General features: G+C 46.8%; 1 long non-coding RNA gene across 7 annotated transcripts in view; it reads left to right on the top strand.

Annotated features, from left to right (window-relative positions):
• LOC105492794 (uncharacterized) overlaps positions 1-16,342 on the top strand; it is a 205,111-nt gene that overhangs the window by 79,684 nt on the left and 109,085 nt on the right. For all 7 annotated transcript variants that reach the window (XR_011606748.1, XR_011606746.1, XR_011606745.1 and 4 more), the window contains exon 3: positions 13,861-13,989. This is a non-coding gene — a long non-coding RNA (uncharacterized lncRNA). The remainder of the gene's footprint in view (positions 1-13,860; positions 13,990-16,342) is intronic.

Here is a 16,342-nt window from a genome sequence, read left to right as displayed (position 1 = left end):
AACACCCTGCGCTTCACGTCGTGGGGTCCTGCATGAAATCACTGAACTGGCCTTGTGGTCTTTATGACTTCCAACTTAACAGCTGTCCCCCTAGGTTTGTCTTATGAGCTAGGCAGGGTTTTTCTTCAGAAAGCTTTGAGATACAGCTCCTTCAACTATTTTTGGGTTTCCTAGCTTGAAAAACGAAGAGAAGAAAAGTCCCTGTGTGTTCATGTTGTCTCTTTATTTGTGAGGTTGTTGTGTTTCTGGATGGTTTTTTCTGGTTTTCTCTTGCTGCTTCACTCACCACATCCTGTGGAGTTTGAGGCTTCTCTAGCCCTGTTTGTCGCTGCCTGTCTGACGTTGAGTGCCTGGAGCCCTCCCTAGCTCTCCAGCTGGGACCTTCGTCTGTAGGAAGGCCGAGGCTGGCAGGGAGAAGCCGGGATGGATTTTAAAGGGCCTTGTTGTTTCTAAGGAAGAGTGGAAGTTACATCCTTGGGTTTGCAGAAATGCCCACATTCAACTCAGGGGGAATAAAAGGATGGGAGTTAGAATTTCAACTTACAGTTGCAGAATCTCAGAGTTAAAAGAAATCTCAGAGGTCATCTCTTCCAACCCTTCTCCAAAGCAGCTTTAATTGCCTGTGTGGGAGATTCAGGGCCAGCAGCTGCAGCTTCCCTTTCCCTGCCTCTGACTTGCCAGGTGAGTTTAGATGAGTTCCTTGCTTTCTTGAGTGTTTATTATTATTACTGATAAACAAGAGGATGAATATTTGAAGTTCTTCTGCTGTCTTAAAGCCCTCAAACTCCACTGGGTACTGAAATTTTGTATGCAAGCTTTATACCTGTAACTGGTTAAAGGAGAGCTGCTTTGATAAAAATAGGGTTGAAGTCCTCCTGCTGAACCTCCCATCTCCATCTGGCCCCCAGAAGTCACTCAGGAGGCTCTTTTGAACCCCTAGGGATTTGTGGAGTACAGTTGGAAAGGGCGGCACCATGACCTATGGTTATAATAACGCCAGCACCTACTTATTGAACACTAACCAGGCATCAGGGGCTTGGCACAGGTCATGTTCAGTTCCTACAGACACTTTGGGGGCTCTGTATCCTTATCCCCCTATCACGGATCAGGTCTGAGCCTCAGAGAGGTGCTTGTTGCTCTGCCACACAGAGGTCACACAGGAAGGAAGTGGTGGAGACTCAGTTCCAGCCCAGGTAGCTCAGCAGCAAAGCCTGTCTGCTTCAGCTCTGAGCCTTACTGCCTCTTTGTGACTTGTGACCTTCAGCCTGACACACAGCATCCCAGCCTGCCCTGGAGTTTGGTTTTTTGAGTTGTCATCCCACCTGCCATCTCGGACAGCCCCAGTATTTAGTGTTTTAGGTGATCCCAGATCCACGATATGTAGTAATAGGCTAAAAGCATCAGTGTTCTCTAGAATACATCGTACCACTTAGCAAATAGCCTCTGTGACGCCACTGGTTTTGTAATTTTCCCAACCAAACTGTACTATCCCTTTCTTACTGTCCTCATCACTTACTCTTGTTTGCACAAAGCCCAGGCTCTGATTTATTCCCCTTGTCCTTAATTCTCTCATCTATTTCTCCAGGGATCACCCTCAGAAATAAGGATGCCCATTAGGTCTGGTGGGGATCTGAATGAGGATGGCCCTCAGGTGCTGTACATTTTCTGGGGGGAAACTGAAGCTGGAGTCTGGGCTTCTCAAGTGTGGGTTCTGCCCCTGAAGCTGTTTTCTCAGAAAGGAGGCTCCAGGTACTTCCTAAGCCCCCATCTATTGCAGGAGATACCTGAAGAAACTATGGACAGTCCAAAGGTTGGATTATTTGAGAAATCTTGACTGGGCACGGTGGTTCACTCCTGTAATCCCAGCACTTTCGGAGGCTGAGGTGGGCAGATCACTTAAGGTCAGGAGTTCGAGACCAGCCTGGCCAACATGGTAAAACCCCGTCTCTATTAAAAATACAAACAAGTTAGCCTGGCATGGTGGCACAGTCCTGTAACCCCAGCTACTCGGGAGGCTGAGGCAGGAGAATTTCTTGGACCCAGTAGGCGGAGGTTGCAGTGAGCCAAGATCATGTCACCGCACGTCAGCCTTGGCAACAAAGCCAGACTCTGTCTGAAAAAAAGACATCTTGTATCCGTTCTGATACTTGCAGTACTAGCTGTCACCCAACACCTTGGTTCCATAAGCTTGAAGGCTTCTTATCACTATAGGATTAAGTCTGTAAACCGCAGTTGTAAGTTCGGTGCCTTCTGTCAGCTGTTCATCTCCCCTGGTTGCAGGCATGTTCTCATCCACATCCGTAGTGATGGGTATTAGGTAACAGCATGCTTTCCCATGCATTGCTGGGCTATCCTAGTGACAGTGTTATATTTACCGCAGCATCTGATGAGCAGAGCAGAGTCAGGGCTTATGTGCTAATGTCTTGTTGCTCTTCTCTTCTCTTGCATGCCTACTGCACAATGTCCCTTCTTTCAAGCTGCTGATCACAAGTTACCTCTTACAGGAAGTTCTCCATGAGTAGCTTACTTCTCTCTCTCTTTTTTTAAGAGACAGGGTCTTGCTCTGTCACCCAGGCTGGAGTGCAGTGGTGCAATCATAGTTTACTGCAGCCTCAAATTCCTGGGCTCAAGCAATCCTTCTGCCTCAGTCTCCCTGAGTAGCTGGGATTATAGGTGTGTACCACCATACCTGGCTAATTAAAAAAAGAATTTTTTTTTTTTTTTTTCTGTGGAGACAAGGTCTCACTATGTTGCCCAGGCTGGTCTCAAATTTCTGGCTTCAAGTGATCTTCCTGCTTTGGCCTCTCAATGCACAGTCCTGAGCCACCACATCCAGGCTTAGTTGTCATCTTTTTGTTTATCATTATTATTATTATGATTATTTTTAAACGGAGTCTCGCTCTGTTGCCCAGGCTAGAGTGCAGAGGCGGCACAGTCTTGGCTTACTACAACTTCTGCCTCCTGGGTTCCAGTGATTTTCCTGCCTCAGCCTCTTGAGTAGTTGGGATTACAGGCACGTGCCACCACGCCTGGCTAATTTTTTGTGGTTTTAGTAGAGATGGGGTTTCACCATGTTGTCCAGGCTGGTCTAGAACTTGTGAAAATAGGTGATCTACCCTCCTTAGCCTCCCAAAGTGCTGGGATTACAGGTGTGAGTCACCGCACCCAGACCATTATTATTATTATTATTTTAGAGACAAGGTTTTGCTTTGTTGCCCAGGCTGGAGTGCAGTGGCACAAACATAACTCAGTGTATTCTTGAACTCCTAGACTCAAGCTGCCTTGCTATTTTTTTATGTGCGTGTGTGTGTGTGTGTGTGTGTGTGTGTGTGTGTGTGTGTGTGTGTAGGTCTCACTATGTTGCCCAGGGTGATCTCAAACTCCTGGCCCCAAGTGACCCTCCTGCCTTGGCAGTTGCCATTTTTAGCATTATTGTTATTTGGACATTGTGATTAATACTTTACACAAATGACACAGTTTAACCTGTACCAAATAATCATCTTTCATTTATTGTCTAACAATAAACTCAACCAAATGTGTAAGTTCATCTATCTATTTGTCCATCTAGTCATCATCTAATCACCCAACAGAAGTTTTACCAAACTTCTTTTTTATATTAGGTGCTGAGTGAATAAAGTTGAAGAAAATGGGTCTCTAACTCAATGAGCTGGGATTCAGCCACGCGTTCAAACAATCACGAGTGTTTGCACACTGCTCACTACCCTTGCTCGTTGATCCCAACCTTGAGCCCAGGCTTTGCATCCTTGTCAGCAAGGTGTTCCCACAAAGTAGCTCCCATTCGCTATGATATGTTTGCCCTCCTGGTCCTGGAGCCTTCATCTTGGTGGCACAAGGCCTGAACATCTGTCATATGAACCTTCTCGATGCAGGCTGGGTTCTCCAGGAAACAGATGCTAAGATGTAGATTAACAAGTAGAATGTTTATTATGGGATTCCTTTGGGATCAACAGCTGTGAAACTGAAGGGGAAGAAACCATAGTTGGGCAGAGGGAGAAGTGGAATTGTAACTATGTCTCAACAAAGGCCAATGCCAGGGGAGCCTGGGAGCTATACTGATCCTTCAGAATTGTCCTGAATTGAGGTGAGGGCTGATCAGTCATTTCATGTGTCCCCCACCCCAACCCAAAGGATGCCTAATCTTGAACAAGGTGATTGTATTCGGCCAAGGCAGTTCCCAGAGAGGGCTGAGAGCTGATGGTCATCTGCCAGCACTTTAGCAACTGCTTTAGAAGAAGCCTGGATGGAGAAACATCCGCTTTGTTTTTTTGTTGTGGTGGTGGTTGTTTTTAGTGAAAGGGTCTTGCTCTGTCACCCAGGTTGGAGTGCATCCTCATGATCATAGCCCACTACAGCCTCGACCTCCTGGGCTCAAGCCATCCTTCCACCTCAGCCTCCCAAGTGGTTAGACCTACAGGTCCATACCACAGCATCCGGCTAATTTTTAAAATATTTTTGTAGAGGTGGGGTCTCACTGTTCTCCCTAGGCTGGTCTTGAACTCCTGGCATCAAGTGATCCTCCTGCCTCAGCCTCCTGAAGTGCTGGGATTATAGGTGTGAACCACTGTGCCTGGCCAAATATCTGCTTTGTTTGCCATTTTATCCCCAGTATCTAGCACATAAAAGCACCCAGTATTTTGGGGAATGGAATTACCTTTAAGCTTTATGGAAGCACTGTGAGTAAGTCATTTAGCAAATATTTATGATGTATTATGCTCCTATGACATGCCAGGCACGATTGCTACCCTTATAGAGGTTACAGTCTAGGGGTTTGGGCTGAGCGGTGGCTCAACATTGACTTCCTGGAAGAGGCAACCTTCATACTGGGGGCGTGACTTCCTGGACGATGGGCTCTGGGCCAGCGTTGGGCTCAGTGTTTCCTGGGCTCCCTAGAAGGTGGCTTATTGATGTGGAGAGTTGAACGGATATGGGATGTTTTCTCAGGGAGGGGGACTCTCTGTTGCAACCCACCTCTGGGTGCACCTGTCCACTGTGGGAAATTCCCTGCTTCACTTACCTTCATTGATGTTTGAACTCCCAGGAGCCTGGAACTTCCCCAGGTGCCCCATTGGCTTGGTGACTTTACATCATTACATCATTTGAGTAATTGAAGAATGGAGGAACCATTCTTTTGAGCTAAGTGGAAAAAATATATTTTCTCCTCTGTGAGTCACCAAAAACTACAGCTTCTTTTTTTTTTTTTTGTTTGAGACAGAGTCTCGCTCTGTCACCCAGGGTATAGTGCAGTGGTGCAATCTCGGTTCACTACAGTTTTCACCCCCTGGGTTCAAGTGATTCCTTGCCTCAGCCTCTTGAGTAGGTGGGATTATAGGCATCCACCACAACACCCAGCTAATTTTTGTATTTTTAGTAGAGACGGGGTTTCACCATGTTGGCCAGGCTAGTCTCGAACTTCAGACCTCAAGAGATCCATTAACTTGTCCTCTCAAAGTGCTGGGATTACAGACGTGAGCTACCGCGCCCAGGCTTAGAGCCCAGCTTGTACGCAGTTACTTAGCTTCTGTGTGTGTGTGTGTGTGTATAAATGAACTGTCATGTTTCAGGAAGTTCTGAGCAGGGAGGATGAGATGGAATCAGTGAATTTTAGATCTCAAAGAGAACTAGAGATTGCTTGGTCCAACCTCCTCCCTTAGCAAGAGGTCCCTGGTGGGGAAGGGACTGGCCAAGGCTACCCAAAGAACTTGGAGAGAGGTGCAGGGCATGTGACCATGTGCAAAGCATTTGCCAGTAGAGTTTGGCATTTTTTCCCGGCCCATTGACCTCCTGACAGGGCACCAGGAAGGTGCTGCACAGCCTGGCATGTGGTGGGTGGTGTTTATCTGCACAAGTCACCCAAGTGATCAGAACGCTTTTACGGAAAACAATGGCTTTGATGTTCTGGGTGACAAGACCAAAGCATGCTGGCGGGAAGGGAGGTTTTTGGGGTTAGAGAAATGAAAACTATTTACATTTAGGGCTGACTTAATAACTTAACACCTCTGAAGTGGGAGGATGTTTTTGAGGGAAAGTTGAATGTAAGTAGTACAAAAAGGAAAGTTTGAGGTAGAAGACTAGGAGGGGAAATACTCCTAATAGCTCAGGGAAAACCTCCCGGTAAGGTTGAACTTCCAGATGCCTCCTTCCTCCCCACACCCCCGCTGCATCCTCTGTTTCTACGGTGAGATTTGCGTGGCACTTTACAGTTTCCAAAGCATTTCCTCACATATTATCTTCCTCAGTCCTCACACAAGGTGGTGCCACCAAAGGCTGTCTGACCACACCTGCGGCTTTTGGAGGGAGCTTGGCTTGGAACCCAGGGTTCTCTGAGTCAAAATCCTTTTTTCCTGGGACAGTGGTGGTCCTCACACTCCCTTCAAGGTGGATGTATAGACTTTAGGAGCCCAGTCTCTGGCGCTAGACTTCCTTCCCTCACCTACCAGGCTTCTCCCTCTGCAGAGGTCTTGGGTACCTTTTGTGACCATTCTGTGACCTGGTTTCTTGAGATGTAAGATGGGGATAATATGAGCACCTACCCACCTTCTTGGGTTGTTGTAGGGATGAAAACATCTTCACAGTTCCTGGCACCTATTGGAGTTGGATAACGATGTTAGGATTACTTGAGGCTGGCTTTCTGACCTTGTTTTAACAGCAGCTCTAGCGTTTCAGAAACATAAGGACTGGACTTTTGGTGATCAAATGTAAACACTCTCCAGTAAAATCAGTGATGCTACTGACTCTGAGTCTTTCATCATTCTAGTCTCTTCACCCTCTGAAAACAGGAGGATGTGTAGCGTAGCGAGGAACTGCCGTGTGCCAGGGACTCAGCATTAAGTAGCATGGGATTACTCACGGCTTCACACACATGGCAGCCTCACAGGTAACTTTGACACAGGTAACTTTGTCAATTTCTTTTGTTTCCTTTTGTATTAAAAAAACAAAATGGCTGGGTGCAGTGGCTCATGCCTGGGATCTCAGCACTTTGGGAGGCAGGAGAGGAAGGATGGCTTGAGCTCAAGAGTTCCAGACCAGCCTGGGCGACACAGTGAGACTCTGCCTCTACAAAAATAAATAAACAAACAATAATAAATAAATAAAATAAATGAATCAATTAAAATAATTAAGGAAAACAACACAAAACTTTTTGAATAAGTAAAGCATTTACAAGACACAAAATCCAAAAGGCATACAAAGTTTTCCAGTGAAGACTGCCAACCCTCATGTCCCCAGACCCCTGTTTCTCCTCCCTGGGACACACACAGTTGTTGCAGGTTTCTTGGTCCTTCTTCCTGAAAGAGTCTGTGCATTATGGAAAAGAAGATGTGTGTCCATGAGTCCATCTACAGACGAGTGTTGAGCACCGGTTGTGCACAGCGCTGGGGGCAGTGTGGTGGGAGTACACAGGGCAGGGAGACACGGGTCTGGGCTCCCGTGCAGTTTGCAGCCATATTAAGGGCTCAGCATTACAGTGTGTGGGGCCTCAGCTTCAGAGGAAGGGCTGATCTTGAGGCTGGCTGCTGCTTGACTTGGAGTACCTGCCCTCCTCTGGCTTCATGTTGAGGCAGCCTGGGGTCAAATCCCAGTTCACCTATGTGCCAGGCTGCTGGATGGCTAGGGATGTGGTCTAATTGTTTCCTGATGGCCCTGTCAGCCTGGCCCTGGACTGTAGGAACAGTAGTAGCCATCCATTTTTCTTTCTTCTTGGACAGAGGTGGTGGTTCAAATGAAATTTCAGCCTTGCCCTTTGTAGTTTTCTACATAGTAAATCCTAACATTTGTAATTCAGGTGACACAGGTTTTTTTGAGGAAGGCTTTGATTTCTTGCTTGCATGGGCAGTTAATACTCCAGGCTCTTCAGGTGGTTCTCGCCCTCTTGTTCTGTAGCTTGTGGTCCTTATTTATTTTAATATAATTTCAAACTTGCAGAAAAAAATTATGAAGATATGAAGAACTACTGCACACCCAGATCATCAGTTGTTAACTCACACTCCACCCCACCACCAAATACACTATTTTTTCCTGACCCATTCGAGTAAGTTGTAGACATGCCCTTTCATCCCTAAATATTCAGTGTGTGTTTCCTAAGGATAACAACATTCTTTTACATAACGACTGTGTAATCATCAAACTCAGGAAATTTAGCATTGCCGCAATTGTATTATTTAATCCTCAGGCCACACACAATTTGATCAGTAGTCCCAGTAACGTCCTTTTTGACTATTTTTTTTTCCCAATTATGGGTCATTATTGCATTTAGTGGCTGTGTCTCATGTTCCCCAGTCATACTTGGCTTTGATTTTTTTGTTTTGTTTTGTTTGATACAGAGTCTCACTCTGTGGCCCAGGCTGGAGTACAGTGGCTTGATCCCAGGTCACTACAACCTCCGCCTCCCGGATTCAAGTGATTCTCCCGCCTCAGGCTCCCGAGTAGCTGGTATTACAGGCGTGCACCACAAAGCCTGGCTAAGTTTTGTAATTTTAGTAGAGACAAGGTTTCACCATGTTGGCCAGATTGGTCTCGAACTCCTGACCTCAAGTGATCCACCCGCTTTGGCCTTTCAATGTGCTGGGATTACAGGCGTGACTCACCGCACCCAGCCGACTTTGATATTTTTGAAGAGTCCAGGTAGGTCGTTTTGTAGAAATGGTCCTCAATTTGGGTTGAGACTGCTATTTTTGAAAGCTCATACCACACCACTTGCTTTAATTCTGTAATCCTCAGTGGCCCCCTGTGGCTGGTGGTCACATCCACATTTCTGTAGATAAGAAAACCCAGGCATCGGGAAGTAAAATGGTTTGTCTATGGTCACATTCTCAGCAAGTGGCAGAGCTAGGATTCAAATCCAGACTATCTGTTCTGAAACCTAATTTGCTTACCAGGCAACAGGAATAAGGACAGCAATTAGAATCTGAGAATAACAAAGTGTTTATCAAGCATCCACTCTGAGCCAGAGATTGTATTAAGCATTCTGCAGCTGGGATTACAGCTGGGATTACAGGCAGCTGGGATTACAGGCATGCGCCACCATTCCCAGCTAATTTTTGTATTTTTAGTAGAGACGGGGGTCTTGCCATGTTGGCCAGGCTGGTTTCTTTTCTTTTCCTTTTCTTTCTTTCCTTCTTTCCTTCCTTCCTTCCTTCTTTCCTTCCTTCCTTTTCTTTCTCTCTTTCTTTCTTTCTTTCTCTCTTTCTTTTCTTTTCCTTTTCTTTCTTTCCTTCTTTCCTTCCTTCCTTCCTTCTTTCCTTCCTTCCTTTTCTTTCTCTCTTTCTTTTCTTTCTTTCTTTCTTTCTTTCTTTCTTTCTTTCTTTCTTTTTCTTTCTTTCTCTCTCTCTTTCTTTTCTTTTCTTTTCCTTTTCTTTCTTTCCTTCTTTCCTTCCTTCCTTCCTTCTTTTCTTCCTTCCTTTTCTTTCTCTCTCTTTCTTTTCTTTCTTTCTTTCTTTCTTTCTTTCTTTCTTTCTTTCTTTCTCTCTCTCTCTCTTTCTTTTCTTTTCTTTTCCTTTTCTTTCTTTCCTTCTTTCCTTCCTTCCTTCCTTCTTTCCTTCCTTCCTTTTCTTTCTCTCTTTTCTTTTCTTTCTTTCTTTCTTTCTTTCTTTCTTTCTTTCTTTCTTTCTCTCTTTCTTTCTCTCTCTCTCTCTCTCTCTCTTTCTTTTCTTTTCTTTTCTTTTCCTTTCTTTTTGACAGATTCTCACTCTGTCACCCAGGCAAGAGTACAGTGGTGCAATCTCAGCTCACTGCAACCTCTGCCACCCAGCTTCCAGTGACTCTCGTGCTTCAGCCTCCCGAGTAGCTGGGATTACAGGTGTCTGCCACCACCCCTGGCTAATTTTTGTAGTTTTAGCAGAGACAGGGTTTCACCATCTTGGCCTGGCTGGTTTTGAACTCCTGACTTCATGATCCTCCCCTCTCGGCCTCCCAAAGTGTTGGGATTACAGGTGTGAGCCACTGTGCCCAGCCTTCCAGGCTGGTTTCGATCTTCTGTCCTCAAACAATCCTCCTGCCTAAGTCTCCCAAAGTGCTGGGATTACAGGTGTGAGCCACTGTGCCTGACTGAGTAGCTGCTTTTTTTTTTTTTTTTTTAAATCCTTGATTTACAGATGAAGACCAGACAGGCTCGGCTGACTTGCCATGTTGACACAGTTTCTAACTGGCGGGGACTGGCTCAGAGCTGGGCAGACTATGCACTTCCCACCCTGCCCCGCACCCCATGCTCAGCCTGCTGGATTTGAATCTAGCAAGCGTTGGGGCCAGGCTCTGCTGACTCCCTGTGAGAAGGAGTATCTGTTTCTATGTCCTTTTATGCGGCCTTCTCCAGAGGGAAAGAACATATCCCAAAATTGGAGCTTGCACTCAGGAGCTTCCCAGGGAAAACAGTTCCGCTGTGTGCCATCTGTAGCTCCTGCAGGTACCATAGTCTGCCTCCGTGGTCTATTTTCAGTGGGCGATGGTGTTTTGATGATTTTTACATCATGAACCCAAGTGCCGCTGCTCATTTTGAAGCTAGTTCACTGTCTCCTGCCAAGTGGCCAAGGGCTCCTACCCTAGCCCTTGGTGACTAGTCCTCGCTGCCATCTGCCCACCCAGTTGGCCCCACTGCCTGAGCCACGTTCTGGTGGCATCCAAGGCCAGCAGCTGTGCAGGATGAGTCACCTTGCTGGTAGCAGAGCTGGTGATTAGTCAATGTTGTGTGTTATACCCTGGGTCTCTCCGTCTTTCCAACAGAGACCTGCCTAACATGTGGGACTGCCTGTCCTTGTTCAGGTTACCTAGCCCCTGTGCAATTCACCTTCCGGTTGGAGAAGGAAGATAATATGGCCCTGCCTCTTGGCCTGTGGAGAGGAATGGATGATCTGAAACTGTGGCTTGCTTGATATTGTGCTGGCAGAGAGGAGAACAGATATTAACACAGAGCACACCTCTGCCCCGAACCTCCTGGGAGCCTCGGAGATCCTGAGTCTGCCTGGCCTTGGCATTCAAGCTCCTCAGACATCAGAGCACAGCATTGGGCCCAGCATGACCTTCTGCGGTCCCAGGCGACATCAGGGATGTGTTGTCAGTGTCCTTAGAAAGCCCATGGCTTGCTTGGCCACATCAGGTGCAGGTACCTCAGTCAGTGACACAGCAGGTGGATATCCCATCCTTGAGAACTGTGTCAGGTGGGAGGGTAGCCAGAGGATCTGGGGGCAGCCACCTGCCCCTTCAGTCCCAGGCTCCAGCACCTCCCATCAGACCTTCCTCTTCACTCCCTGCTTCTCCCACCGATTATTGGCATTGGCATATTTCTGAGCGAGTTCTCTCCTAGTGGCTTGTCACTCTGTGGGTGGGCAGTGACCCCCGCTGAGCAGGTTCAGCATTTTCAGGTGGGGCTATGACCTTCTGTTTTGCACTGGGCTGCAAACACCCCGGTCTGCCCAGGATTCTTGGCAGCTCCTGGGAGAAGCTTAGAAATTTTAATTTCTTTAATTTCCATGGAACATTGTTTTGTGTGTGTGGCTAAAAACATTAATTAAAAACGTTAATCAGTTTGGCTGCCTTGGAAAAAGGGTCTTTTTTCTGCAGGAGCCATCATGCTGGGTTATTGCAATCCCCTCTTCCCAGCCCCTTACAAGGAGGAGAGGACATCAGCTTGCAAACCGACACTTCAGCCCTGTATTTGCGGATTTGTCTCTTGGTGTCAGGCAGCCTCCTTAGCTCCTCTGAACTTTAGTTTCCACATCTGTAAAATGGGAAGAAAGGGTATGTCTGTCTCCTGACTTCTTGGGGATTCTGTGTGTGTGTGTGTGTGTGTGTGTGTGTGTGTGTGTGTTCAGTGAGGTCCCAGGAGAATAGTCCTTAGTGAAATGTCTTCTACAGCATTTGCCAGTAACGGCGCTGTTGTTGTAATTAGCTGGATTTCCTTGGTAGTTTACAGAGTGCCTCTTTTACGCACTGTCTCATTTAATCCTGTCAGCGCACCTGGCAGACGAGTAGTGTTTGAATCCACTCTTTTTCACAGATGAGTACACTGGGAAGGGAGGGTTGCAGCCAGGCCTGGAGCTAAGAACCTTTGACTGAAGCCCCAGGCTTTGGCCCAGTCTCACTGCCTTCATTTGTTCCCTTGGCCCCATGTGCTGAGCCCCTACACTAAGTCACTGTGGCGAGACAGAGAGAGGGGAGGCCTTTTCATTTCCTCTTGGGAGGAGAGGAAGAAGTTAAGTCTCTAGCATTTGCCTAAGTGGTACTAATAAAAGCTGACGTGTCTATGGGCTTATAATATCCAGAGACAAGTGCTAAACTCTGCAAAGATTCTCACTGAACACCAGGAACAAGCCTCTAAGATGAGAAACTGAGGCTCAGAGAGCTCACGTTTGAGTACTTGTTCAGGGTCCTGAAAAGTCTCTTTAGGTAGTAGAACTGGGACGCCATCCCAGGAAGCCTGAGAAGAGCCCACCGTCAACCAGGAGGCTGTGCCTCTGCTCTTTTTGGGTAATGAAGCAAATGCATTTTGACAATAAGGCTAAAAGTGCTTTCCCAGTCACAATGCCTGAGGCGTGTGGGAGGCTGCTCACTGGGGAGCCCAGAGGCGCTGAGGACAGCATCTTTCTGCGGGCCTAGCTAGTCAAGGGGACTTTTCAGGGTAAGGGGGAATTTGCTCTGTGCTGCTGGGAACTGGACTCTGAGTGCAGGATGCGTTAAGCCAGCACCGAATGGGAGGAGGTGAGGACTCTGAGGCTTGCAGAACCATTGCAGGCCTATCCGTGATACCAACACATCTAAGGAAGGAAGACGACAGACAACCAGAGGGCCTCAGAGAAGAAACTTATGGCCAAGTTGTTCCTCGGGGAGAGATGAGGAAATCCAAGTGGGGAATACAAGCCCCCCGCCCTCCGTTCTTGCCTGTGGGGCAAGGATGTTTCATCAGCTATTCCAGAGTTAAGAGCAAATTCCCCTTCAGAACTTTGCAGGGTTCTTTATTCTGAGTTTGTGCTGACTAAGCTTCATCTCATTCATGATTTGGCTGCCAAAGAATAGGGGGTGGGGGGCCTGAAAAGGGAAAAGGGTACCCTATTGTAAATGTACAAATGGGGTGTTCTGTGGGGGCCACACCGGAGCATCACGGTTCTTGGAAGGACAGAGAAGGTCAGTGCCTGAACCCCCAGGCTAAGTACGAGACGCTGCTTCAGGGTAGCATAGAAGGGTGGCTCCTGGACCTCATTCGCCACACTGTCCCACCCCTTTTGACCACCTCATCTAGCCATCCTGATGATCAGTTAAGAATCTCTGGTGGGGCTACATTTTTTTGTTTCCTGAATAATGCATGAGGTCCACAGAACACATGTTACCAGATGACAGTGTTGGGCTCAGATAAAACTTACAACAAAGTTAATCTGATGCAGCCTCCATGGCTCACAGGATCCCCACTGTGTATGAAATGGGCTGGGCACCCAGGGACCGGCCATTCTCAGAATGAAGTTATTGGGTATGTTTCTTATTCATCTCTACCTAGTTTTCTTGGAAGAAGGTGAATGAAAATGCTGTAGTAGGGGAGGGAAACATGATTAATGGGTAGGGGCTTATGAGTCAGAAAGATCCAACCATCACTTCTGGCCTGGCTGCCTGTGTGACTTCAGAAATGGGGGATATCCAAACCGATCTCATAGGATTACATGGTTTAATGTATATAAAATGCCTAACACAGTGCTTGGCACATAAACATTGCTCATTAAACGTCTTCTCTTCTTGTGCTCCTCATTCAGCGTATAGTAAATATGCAGTCTTTATCTTTTAAATGAATGAAACATCTCATTACCAAATCTATTCAAGGTAAACGTTAGTATTAATATGTATCCTTTTTTTATGTGTTCCTAGAATCCTGTTACACTTGGGATTTAGGCACTTTCAATCTGAAAAAAACATATCCCTTCAGCACTCTGGATGGACTTGAGAATTGTCCTTACCTGAACTAAAGCTGGAGTATTTTGAGATTGGAGAATTAAGGTAAGGGACTTCATCCTCCTGATCCTTGTGAAACCAAACATAGCTTTTGGAGTTGATGATCTCCTGCAGCACAACCTGGGTTGTGGTTCTTGACCTCTCGGCGTGTCTTCCTGTGCCACTCCAATGTGCTTGGGAAGCTGGCTCCCCATAACCTCACCTTGACCTGGTTCTCAGAGTCTAGTCCGCTTATTCATTGTGCCTACGAAGCTCTCCCTCTATCCCTAGTGGAGGGAGGAGCCCACCATCTCCTAGTGAATGCCCCACTTGTAGCAGAAGCTGCAGGATGCTCCAGCTGTCTTGCGAAAACATGTGGAGACAGCCTTGGGGAAAAGAGGAAAAGGTGGGGTGAGGGTTGTATAGTCAGATTGAAACACCTTCGGGACATCCGGAACATGAGCTCTTCCTCCTTTCCCAGCCAATCTGTGCTTCCTCCTTTCACCTCCTTGAATTCCATGCTCCCTCCACACTAAGGCGGAGGGTGCAGGGGCTAAAGGGTTAGAGGTTAAGACTGAACGCTTCAGTAGACTTGGGTTTTCTTGGTTTTGCTACTTGCCTCCCTTTGGACAAGTCACTCAGCCTCTCAAAGCCTTGATCTCCTCATTAGTAAAATAGGAGATATTGTATGTGTTGAATGAGATATTGGAGAAAAACAGCTTATAGCATGCTGACTTGCACTGAGGAAGAAATGCTCCAAAATGCAAGAGAGTTTTTGCAAATTATTCATCAATTATACCATTTAGAATTCCTTCCATGTACCAGGTTATTTTGAAGTCTTTCATTTGCTGTCCCCCCAGTCTTTCACCTATCACCAAGTCAGCCTGGGAAACAGCTGAGAATCACCTTCCCAGTTGTGCGCAGCCCCTCACCCAAAGCAGAGTCGATTACTTCCTCCACTGGACAGCAGCGGGCAAGTGAAGACATGGCTCCATTATACCATGCCTACTGCACTGGATTGAAATGTCCCTTGCCCCTTCCCCTGCCCATTCCCCTGCCCATTCCCCCTATTGCTGGTGAAATTGCTTAGAGCAAGGACTGTTTTACACATCCCAAGATCTGGCATAATGCCTGACCCAGGGGGAAAGAACAAATGAATAAGTAATTAAAAGGAGAGGGAAAAAGAGACAGAGAAATAACCAAAAGAAGAAAGTTTTTTAAAGGTTCAGAGGAAAGAATGAGGTCAGTTGCAATTTTTTTTAAAGTAAGATGTTGGAAAGAATAAACGACATGATGAAAAGGAAACTGACGTGATTCCTATCATGAATTTGAAAGTTATGCAAGGGTGGAAAGGTGGGTGAGAAGGTGTGGACTGGTGAGAAGACAGAGAAGTCAGAACTGAGAACACAGCAGATAACTGTACTCCTGTTGTGCTACATATATCATCTTTTGTATTGTGCCTTAAATTTTCAAAAGCGTATTTGCATTTCAAATCTGCTGTGATAGTCAGTATTCCTGTGGCAGGCAGAGGTGAAGAGCATGAGGCCTTGCCCTTCAGTCAAGGTGGGGAGACTGGCACACATACGATACTCCATACTCCCTAGGTGTATGTAAGGATGGTGGAGGGGACTTTCTCCATGCAGGGAGACTTCCTGGAGCAGGTGCTGCCTCTTGTGGCTCTTGAAAGATGCTTGTCAATAAAGCACACTGGGAGGCAAGGTGCTGTTTAGCAATTAAAAATGCTTTCCGTTGTTTAGAGCTCAGCACCTTTGTGCATTCATATTATGCATTCATTTTCATTTCATTGTTGAATTTCTCACTTCTGCTACTACAATGTCTACAGCTGACAAACCTTCCTTGGGAGCCCTACGCAGCCTTTTTTTTTTTTTTTTTTTTTTTTTTTTTTGAGATGGAATCTTGCTCTGTCGCCCAGGCTGGAGTGCAGTGGTGCAATCTCAGCTCACTGCAAGCTCCACCTTCCGGGTTCAAGCCATTCTCTTGCCTTAGCCTCCCGAGTAACTGGGACTTCAGGCACCCGCCACCACGCCCGGCTAATTTTTTTGTATTTTTATTAGAGACGGGGTTTCACCGTGTTAGGCAGGATGGTCTCGATCTTCTGACCTCGTGATCCACCCACCTCAGCCTTGTAGCTCTTTTTGACCCTCAGGGACAGTCATTGAATTATGTCTTGGGAGCCGATGCTCCTGATGCAGGCTTAGGGAGCAGGAGAGCGTACAGGGGCAGCAGCCTTTCCAGCTGATCCCCATGCCCTGTTGCACCTGGAGGGCTGGAATAAGCTATTCACATATTAGGGAAAAAGGCTGATGGGACCTCAGTCATGTGGCAGAGAATCTGAAAGCCAAAAACTTGGCAGGTCTGTGTCGGGGTGGGGTGACGGAGAGACATTTCCCTAGAATTC

This window comes from Macaca nemestrina, chromosome 8, assembly GCF_043159975.1.
Source record: "Macaca nemestrina isolate mMacNem1 chromosome 8, mMacNem.hap1, whole genome shotgun sequence".
NCBI lineage: Eukaryota > Metazoa > Chordata > Mammalia > Primates > Cercopithecidae > Macaca > Macaca nemestrina.
This window is presented reverse-complemented; position numbering and strand designations above follow the sequence as displayed.